General features: G+C 35.8%; 1 long non-coding RNA gene across 1 annotated transcript; it reads right to left on the reverse strand.

The window, feature by feature from the left end:
• Nucleotides 1-5,227: 5,227 nt before the first annotated feature.
• On the reverse strand, nucleotides 5,228-10,874 carry LOC125614344. Its single transcript, XR_007344949.1, has 2 exons — nucleotides 9,371-10,874; nucleotides 5,228-6,235 (listed from the first exon to the last, which is right to left on the reverse strand). It is a non-coding gene; the product is annotated as an uncharacterized LOC125614344 (long non-coding RNA).
• Nucleotides 10,875-10,880: the final 6 nt, after the last annotated feature.

Here is a 10,880-nt window from a genome sequence, read left to right on the forward strand (position 1 = left end):
TTTTCTATTTTGTAAAAAACTTTGTAACTGGCCTACTGATTCTATCTCCACACCTATAGGACAGACTTCCAGTACTAATACTGACCCCAATTAAATGGAAGTGCTAAAGAACTGTGGAATTATGGACATTTTAAAGTTAAAACCCAGTACTCCTACTTAAAGACAGGTGAAACTAGCCTGTTGGATGTTTAAAAGCAAGGGACCAAACTCGGAAATTAAAGTGCTAAGCAAAAAATAAACACAAATCATTGGTCAAAGCTATGTAAAACAGGCATTAAAAAATATTGAATGTGTCCTTTGGCCTGAGTTTTCTTCTAACTTCCATCCAGTTTGCTCCTACCTTGCAGTTTTCCCACATTTTATTTTCTGTCTCTGGGACAAAGGAGGGGACAGAGGAAGTAAGCCTCATGGTATTTTACATTTGAATTAGGCTTTGGTGGTGTCATTAGTATTTTTACCTGTTGGCCAGCAGATGTAGTTTCTGCATTTGAGCAAGACCTTATTTAAGGCGACACACTTCTGATTGCTGATCATTTCATTCGCAGTTCTTATTCAATATTAAAGATTCAGAAATTCTATATTGTTAACTATTTCTGCTTATTTATGTGAACTGTTATTTTTTCTCCAGCATCTGAGAAAGAAGTGTTTTTTTTTTTTCCTCCAGCATTCGAGAAAGAAGTGGGTTTTCTGACCTTCCCATCCTACCACCTACATTTCTAATCTTCTTTCCAAGGAGGTTCTTGCCGTTCTTCACTGGCTTCTCTGCTCATTGGAGTTTAGGTAAGAAACACTGGAAGAGGTACCAGGCAATTTGCAATGCAGGAGCCAAAAGGTCTGTTTGGTCTTTCTACTGAAGAATTCCTTTGGGAGTAGCAGAACAGAACCATCCCTAATGTCAATAATTATTTGAAGAAAGCATAATTTAGATAAACATTGATCTTCAAAAAGAGGAAACAGAATGAGGCTGTATTCTACCTTGCTTCTGAAACCTGGCACATTAAAGATGGAGCATGTGATGAGATACTTAAGGAAGGATGTAAGAGAAAGTGCAGTTAAACAAGTGGTTTCATAGGACTTTAGGTTAAAGTTGCCAGAGATGGAATGAGAAGTGTCTTGAACTATCATTAAGACCCTGTATGCAGTGGCTAATTCAAAAGAATGTATGGCTCAGACAAACTATATTTTGCCTTTCTGAGATCCAGTCATGTACAACATGGATATGAATACGTGATAATTGTGGGGGGTAGGGTAGGAGCTTTAGGTACAGAGCTGCCCTTCTATGTGCTATTTCAAAGAACTCTTTAAGAATCACATTTGAGAGCAGAACCAGCATATAAGGGTCCCTGGAAAAGCGTCTTGTATACATTCTTAAGGAATTTACATCTGATTTGTCTATAAAAGCCTAATGAAACTGGAAGTAAGAATTTTGGAAGAGAAAGTGGAAATAAGAATTTTGGCCTCTCTGTAGCCTCAAAGCTTCTTTCTGAAGAACCTAAAGTAGTCAGCTACTTTGTTCTCATTTTTCATATTTCCATATTGCCCAGATTTTGTTCTAATTTAGAATTCCCCTGCTGAATTCAGTGGCCCTTTACTCTCTGGATTTAAACTACTTAATTCCACAGAGCCTAGATGCTCCATATTTCTCTGCATATTGCTTGGCATCCTCTCTGATCATCAAATCAGTAAAGAATTAAGGTGGTACATAGAAAATTGTTGTACAATAGATCTAGTAATATTTTTAATTTTCTGAATTTTGTGTAGAAGGATGAAACAATGAGGAAATTCATCTCAAAAACCTTGAAAATAAGGAAACATTGTACTGCTTTTTCTCTTACTTGTTTGAGGTAACCCTTCTTAATCCAGAACCTTCACACATGAGAGGGTGGGGAGGAGAGAGGAGGAGGGGGAGAGCCAATCTCTGCAGGTCATAGGAAGCAAAACTGGGGACAGTATAAATGTAGCATTCTTATATCAAGGCATGGTATATAACCTGACAATCTGACTTGTCACCTCCTAGGCAAGCTCTTTCAAACCGTGTCAGGGTATTTAATTGACACTGATAATTGTGGATTTTATTGTCGTTCTCTAAATGGTCACCAATCTCACCTCACCTAAAGCCATGAGGAAATTCAGACTGAAATTGGAAGAAATGTTCTCTACTTGGTCTCCTACCATTGTTACCAGAGTGCCACATGGATTTTCTCCACAATTCTCCACTCAGCATTTCCCTGTGCAGTGAGTATCTTCTATCCCAGCTGTGTGCTAGGTTGCATCAAGAATTCCTTTGAAGTTTGTTCTCAGATTTTGTTCAGAATGACTAGGGAGTAAAGTCAACTTTTAGTGTGTTTTGGAGGGTTTTTATTTATATATGTGTGAGGATGTGTTGTGTGCTTTTTCTTTGTATGTTTCATTTTTATTTGGTTATTTATCACATTGCTTTTTATTGTTTGCTTGGGAGGCTTTTTTTGGGTGAGGGCTTTGCTTGTTTTGAGAGTTTTGTGTATTTTGAGAAAAGGGCCTTGCTAAATTGCTGAAGCAGCCTCCTGAATAAATTAAAGATTCCATTATTTGCACTGCACTATTTTGTGTTGTTTATTTGCTGAATTTTTTTGTTATCTGCTTTTTTAGCATGTGTTGCTTGTATTTCTTTGTGTGGATCCTGGTTTTAAGTATATGGCTTCTGTGGCTGCTGCTTCTGCTTCAGGCCTTCATCTCTGACTAGAGAGTGACAAGCCAAGTTCCACATGGTAAAATAAGGAAATTTAAAGCTTGCTAGAAGGTAATTCTTTCCAGACTTTTTCTGAGCCCTGTCTGGACTGTAATATCTAGATATGGTAAATGACTAGAGTCCTTCTCTGTACCTAAGAATTGACTTTGAGGCATAGTTTTTTTTTTTTTTTTTTTTTTTTTTTGGTGAACCAGCTACATTAAAAGCAGCAGAATAAAACAAGTGAGTATACTAAGTCTGAGAGAAAGAGGGAAAAGGGGGGATGCTTATTCTCTCATTCCTAAAATCTATTTGCTTCATTATATACAGCAGGTGAAGGGATAAATACTCAGGGAAAGAGAAGGGAAAAAAGAGGTAAGACACATTTTCCTGCTCTTTTGACAATATTCCTTTTATCTCATGGACAGTATGTTAGTGTGGGGGATTTGGGTAGGGCACCCACCACCAGTCATGCTGTGTGTAGTACTTCACTTCAGGAAGTGCAATTCATGTAGCTATAAATATGATTGGCACTTCTTAGAGTGAGGTAATGCATGACATATACAACCTCAGTACTGGCCCTGGGGAGAAAATATGGCTACCTACACATAGGTTCTACGGTCTCCACTCCTGAATACTAGTTAATTCGTGCAACCATTTTAAGAGCTTTTTATGGGTTAAAACCTAGGGAATAAGGTACTAGATCCCTCCTTCAGATATTCTGTGTCCAGTACTGTACTCAGGAAGGCATTGTTCACATCAGTTGATATTTGAATGGCGCCTTTCTGAGTAGAGTAATGTGCACTATGAGCAATGTTCTTGGTTGCACTGGTAATAAGAAGTGGAAGGTCTGTCTCACAAGTGCACTCCCTGATATCAAAACATTCAGTGGTGGCCCACTTCCACACTCTGATGCACATATTCAGAAACTTGATTCAGAATCAGGGTCTCCAGAAACAGTCTCTTATGTAGGTTTTTTGGGGTATTTGGGTAGTTAGTACTATTTTTCCACACAAGAACTGACCACACAAGGAATGAGAATGATTCTCCTTTTCTTATATGTCCTAGTCATTCTTCTCTACACAAACCAAGTATTAAGAACAATCCTGAAAAGTGCAGACCTATCTGCTTTTCTTTAAGCCTTTTCTTTAGGTAGTCCAAGTACATTGCTTCATTTAAAACTCCTTTAACCCTTTCCTAGAGTGATGCTAACTCTTTCCTCAAGGATTAGATGCTCTCATTCTTTGAATATTCCTGTCTTTTTTTCCTGTGGTGCAGGGTATTGTGCATACGAGGCAAGCACTCTACCAACTGAGTTATATCCCCAGCCCCATCCTGTGTCTTTTTAAAATTTCGTGTTTGTTCTTTTAGGTATGACAGTAGAATGTATTTTGACAGGGGGCCGGGGTTGTGGCTCAGTAGTTCAGTGCTTGCCCAGCACGTGTGAGGCACTGGGTTTGACCCCTGGCACAACGTAAAAAGTTATTGTATTTTGACATATTATACATATATGGAGTATAACTTCCCATTCTTATGGTTGTACATGATGTAGAGTACACCAGTCATGTACTCATTATATAAACATAGGAAAGTTATGTCCAAAGTATTTTGTGATTGAATGTAGTGATGCAAGGTTATGTGTATATGTGTGTATATATAAAATTATAAGTTAATTTATAAATCAAGAGATTTATTATAATGAATCAGCTCACACAATTATGGAGGCTGGTAATTTCCAATATCTATAAGGTAATTAGTCAGGAACCTTAGAGGCCCAGTAGAGCTGATGGTATACACACAGTCCAAGTTCAAATGCTAGAGAATTACAACCAATTATGTAGTCAAATACAAAACCAGGAGAAAACAGATGAAGGTATGGCATGTGAAGGCAGAAGGCAGTAGGAATTGTCACTAACTCAAAGGAAGATGGGCCTTTTTGTTCTCTTCAGGCCAGACCTTCAACTGATTGGTTGAGTCCCACCTACATTATGGAGGATGATCTGCTTTACTCAACTTACTGAATAAATGTAAATCCTATACCAAAATAACTTCTCAGAAATAGTCTAGGATACATATTTTAGTTCTTTGTTGGTATGAAAATCAACCATAGACATAGAACAAAGGAAACAAATGTATATAGCTTACAGTTTTTTAATTTTTTAATTTTATTTTTTATTTATTTACCTGGGATTGAGCCCAGGGGTGTTTAACCACTGAGCCTCATCCCTAGCCTTTTTTTTTTCTTTGCAGACAGGGTCTCACTAAATTGCTTAGGGACCAGCTAAGTTGCTGAGTTGGCTTTGAACTCAAATCCTCCTGCCTCAGTCTTCCGAGTCACTAGGATTACAGGCATGCACAGCTGTGCCTGCTAGATCATAGTTCTTGAGGCTGGGAAGTAAAACACTATAGAGAAACATCTGGCAAGGGTGTTTCTACTGTATCATACATGGCAGAAGATTAAAGTCAAGCAAGCATGTGCAAAAGAAAAAGTGGAGGGATGAACTTAACTTTCAGACCAAGTTTTCAATACATAAATGTATTTTATTTTTAGTGAACAACCTATGACAAGAGTTATTAACCTTCTGTAAAGAACAACATAGTAAGTAGAACAAAATAGTAAATATTTTACACTTTGCCAGCTGTACCATCTCTGACCCAAATACTCAATTCTTAACTGTGTAGCACAAAATCAGTCAATGACAATATTTGAACAAATTTGCATTTCATTTTCTGATAAAACTTTAAAGAGACTGGTACCAAGCTAGAATTGTTTTTTTTTTCCAGATTGTTTTCTATCATCTCTAGCCAATTTCGTGTATGTAAAATATTTTGTTGTAAAATAATTATAGAGGATACAGATGACTTATTCTAACCTAAACAATTCTCTATTTGCACAGTTAGAAAAACATTGTGAGGTACAAATCACCTCAATTCAATCACAGATTGAGCTATATTCATGATGCCTTCAGTTTGTCAAGAGGTAATACAGCTGTTCTTTTTAGGCCTTTGTTTTGGCATGGCCCAATTGGGTATTTGATTGAGAGATTGGCAGGTTTCTGTCTTTTGAGCCTTGGAAGACTGAAAGAGATTCAATTTTGTCTTCTTTTCAGAGATTCTGACCTGAGTATGTTTAGCATCTGTTACAAGCATATTCAAAACTCAACAAATGCCACAGCTGTGTCACCACTGTTCATGAATTTATGGCTACCCCAGACAATGAGTACGAATTTTTCCATTTAGTGCTACAAAATGTCCTAGATCACACTCTTCCTTGAAAATATTTTTGGTGTAATATTTCAACTTACTACATAATTCAGCAAATGCTACATAAAGTAAAAGAAATTCTAACATTGCATTCTGGGTTTCTCTTTTCTCCAGAATAGTGCCTTTGCTGGTGGGGCCACATTTTCAGTCCAGAGCCAGATAGTAAGTGCTTTTTGGAAGATGGCCATCATTAGGGTATGTGGGGAAAGGCTTTGGCCTGTTTGGAATTTTCTTTCATCCATACTTTTTTCTTGCATGGCCCTCCTGTGAAATTAAATTTAAGTATTTTTATACTTTTTCCATGAGGACATTAGCTGACTACTAATTTACCCAGTTGTTTCTCGCATTTATTCACATTTTGATTGTTAAAATTACTGATGCTTCACTTATTTATTTTTTAGTTGTAGTTGAACACAATACCTTTTATTTTTATATGGTGCTGAGAATCAAACCCAGGGCCTCACACATGCTAGGTGAGTGCTCTACCACTGAATCACAGCCCCAGCCCTGAAGCTTTGCTTTTTGATCAAAGCAGCATATTTGGCCACCCCAGATTTATCAGGTCATTCTTTCATTTTTTAAAGTCAATTTCTGGCAAAATTCTGTCCTAAAATTTGAAATAATCTCTAGAGTACTACCTAAGATTATGGAAGTGGATTATTATGAAAAGGGAGGTAGTATTAAGCATTCTCTTCTTTAGGAAAAGCAGTGGTGGAATGAGTGTTAAAGAAAGACAAGCGTCAGGGATTAATGATGAGTAAAGAAAAATAATACAAATAATAAGGTTTTTCATACTAATGAGAAGTGTTACTTTAAGAATTGTATATGCATGTAATTTCAATGACTTGGGAGGTTGAGGCAGGAGGATTACAAGTTTGAGGCTACCCTCAGCAACTTAGCCTAGACTCTTGTCTCAAAATATAAAAAGGGCTGGGGATATAACTCAATGGTAACCATCCCTGGATTCAATCCTCAGTTAATCATAAATGCGTATTAAATTCTATTTCCTTTTATAAAATATAGTTTTTTAAAAAAATGGACAGATAATATGTGCATTCATTGTATATAATATGATATTTTGTAGTATACATTCATTGAAAAATGGTTAGGTCAATCAAGGTAGTTAATAAATGAATTACTTCACTAGTATGTTGATGAGAGTAAATAATATTCACTCTTTGCATTTTTCATGAATACAATATATCATTATAGTCTCCTTGCTGTGTAACACCTTGCTGTATAATAGATCTTTTGAACTTATTCCTATTATCTAACTGTAATTATATATAATATCCTTTAGCCATTATTTTTTCATCTCCCCCCAAATATTACCAGCTATAAGAAAAAAGATTAAAGGTAATACATGCCTATTATGGAGGTTCTCCCCTAAAAATGAAATATAAAAGTATCATGATCCAGCAATCCCAGTACTGAATATATATCCAAAGCAGATGAAATATTTATTGCCCTCCCATATTCATTACTAAAGTAGCCAAGATATAGATTTAGTTAACTGTCCACTAACTAAATAGATTAAAACAATGTGGTACATATGTGCAATGGAATACTATTCAGCCATAAAAAATGCCATTTGTGACCACATGGATAGACCTGAAGATTATTAAAAACACTGCAGGATCTCACTTATGAGTAATCTAAAATAGTTCAAGTGTACTGCAGAGAGAAGCATGGGGAAGCTTGATTTATTAGGCTACATATTTAGACAGGAGAAATAAGTGTCAGTGTTATATTACACAGTACAGTGACCACAGATAAAAAAAAATAATGTACTGTATGTTTTCTATAACCTAGAAGAATGAATTTTGAATAAATGAAAAATGGTTGACATAAATATTTAACATGATTAACATAAGTATTTAACATTGCATAGTATATGCATATACTGAAGCATTGTGGAATCCTATAAATTTGTACAATTTTATGTAACAAAAAGTTAATTATATTACAAGGTATATATTATAAGATGGAAATGAAGGGCTGAGATTGTGGCTCACTAGAAGTGATTGCCTATCACTCCTGAGGCACTGGCTTAGATCCTCAGCACCACATGTGCACGTACAACTACTAAAAAATATTAAAAAAGGAAAATCAATATAATAAAGAAATGCCTGCATACCCATTTTTTATCATAGTATTGTTCATAATTGCTAAGATAAGGAAATAACCTCAGTATCCACCAATGGATAAGTGGATAAAGAAAATAGACATGGTAGAATGCTATTTGGCCACAAGGAAGACTTACAACTAGACTCTGGCCTGAACTCCTCCTTCCACAATCTACCCCAGACTATTGGGAAATGTCGGTTAATAGATTTCTTTATGCATTAATGAAAGATTGAGAAGTCAGGATTTTTCTGTTCCTCATTTTTAGCTATGTGTTCCAATACACATATATGCACAAACACCCCATATGTATACAATGTGTATGATTCCACCAGACACCAGATGTATGTATACATGTAGCATGTGTGTATATACTTCCTTTATAAAATGAAATGAATGAGGTTTATAGGAAAGGTGGCATAATTGCAATTCCTGAAGAAATAATCCTAAGGGAATTTTCAGGATTTTAGTGTTTAATGGCTAGTTTGAAATTTATTTTGACTTATTAGTCTTCTACCTGTGATTATGTAAGTAGTAATGTATAATATCCCTTTCCTGGCTTCATGAATAAGATGATAGATTATAAGGTCTTGATGGCAGGGTTTTAATCAGATAGACCACCTGTGAGAAAAGATGTCAATAAATCAAGCTCTAAAATCAAGACATTCATGAACTCACTGGAAAGGGAGAAAGTTTAGAGTAAGAGATATTATCTTTATCCCTCTACAAATTACTTATTTCACTCATCTTTCTATGTTTGAACAAGTTATTACTGTATCTTACTGATTTGAAGAAGTCTTTTGATATTGGACACTTATGTACTTCTGTAGATTTTTATCTATGAAAAATTTACTTTTCAACTTCTCCCATTTTGGGAGACTATCTTCCAGAGCTTCTATTATTCTTTTACACATGATAGACCCCAAGGTATTTGTTTCTAGTTAAGGTTGGAAGTCTTTAATGGAAGGGACACGATAGAAATTACTTACTTATGAGGAGATAGATGCTAGTGTTTTCAATTTTATAAATAGGTTATAGATAAATGACCAGCTGTAGCTAGGAAGAAAGAATTTTAGCCGCTATAGTCATTGCTTAACCAGTGACATTTAAGGAATGGAAACTTTTTGATGTTGTAGTAGATGGACCCAATATGAGAATCCAACTCAGTGCCTCACATGTGCACGTGGCTAGGTAGGCACTGCACCACTGAGCTATAGCCCCGGTCCCTGGAAATGGCTTTCTAACGAAACAACCAAAATGACAAAATATACTCACCTCGAGGAAGAAACAAAAACTGAAAATATATGCCTTCATTCAAGGAAGATTGAGAGAGGGAGGGCAGTGAGGGCAGATGTTGCACAGTTCCTCCGCATCAGTCTTGGTGTCAATGCAAAAAGTGTGTGGTGCCTTTCACAAGAATGTCATTCATGTGGCCTAAAATATAAATGGCAACTTTTTGAAGAGTCATGTACAACACATACTGCAAATGTTGTGTTCTTGGGGGTTTAGATGCAAGTACAGAGATACCTTTGGGAACCTAGGCACGTGTTCTTTAGTGCGAGGTACATTCGTGCTTTCTAAGAGATCATGCATAGGAAATGCGAATTTAGGAAAAAAGGCATTTTATATCACATGTTCTACATAGTATTATATGTTCATATTGTATATTATGAATATTGTATGTTAATATGCACATAATATTTGTATTATATGTTCTGTAAAATACACTAATATATACATGGCATTTTTCCCAAATGAGGATTGAGTATGCTCCATGCCAGACGCTCTTAATCTTTTTAATTTGTATTATTTTACAAGTTATTGAAAGGATGGAAGGACATGATAGAATCAATTCTCAGGATCACGTAGACTCTTCTGCATCTTGTGGTGATCCTACTTAACTTTAAACCTAAGGGGTGGAGAAGATAAAGACATCCATTAGTACACTTCACTGCAGAACTCAAAAGCAGTCAGTAGGAAAATTAAATAATTCCTAATTAAATGTAGAGATGCAGCATATATTGATGGATTGAAAATTCACAGATTTTAATACAATCTCAAGCCAATTCTGATTTTTGTAGTCATTCCAAAACTGATTGGATGGTTCTAGTTTCATTGCTTTTTAATCTGGAAAGGAATCACAAAAGTTGGAGAATTCACATTTGCACTATAAGAACCTTAGTGAATATGATATGATGCTGCAGGAAGGATGGACAAAAATATGTATTTTGAGTAGGTTGAAGAAAGAGAAAATAACTTGCATCTATCAAAAGAAGTTCTGGGCTGGATGCGGTGGCACACCTGTAATCCCAGCAGCTCGGGAGGCTGACACAGGAGGATCATGAGTTGAAAGCCAGTCTCAGCAAAAAGGCCTACATCCGCAACCCTATTTTGTATTTTATTTAGGTCTAAATAAAATACAAAATAGGGTTGGGGATGTGGCTCAGTGGCCAAGAGCTTCTGACTTTAACCCCTGATACCCCGCCGCTCAAAAAATTCTGTGTATACTAAATAATTTGTTAAATTTTTCCTTTGTATTTCAATAAAGTAATAGTTCCATGAATAATTTTGGAGTATTTCTCCCTGACTGGTAACTGATATATTTTATTGATTAAGGCATAAAAAATTTTCCAGGCTAGTCAAGTTAGAATGGTAAAAACTGTTGAAACATGATTTTATATGTGATTTTGGTTCTATCACACAAGGTTGCATTTATAGGTGCAATTGACTATCATTTTAAAGGGTATTTCAAGTCGTCTATTTCTTACAGATTTATTAAAACATT

Source organism: Marmota marmota, unplaced genomic scaffold, assembly GCF_001458135.2.
Source record: "Marmota marmota marmota unplaced genomic scaffold, marMar, whole genome shotgun sequence".
NCBI classification, from domain to species: Eukaryota; Metazoa; Chordata; class Mammalia; order Rodentia; family Sciuridae; genus Marmota; species Marmota marmota.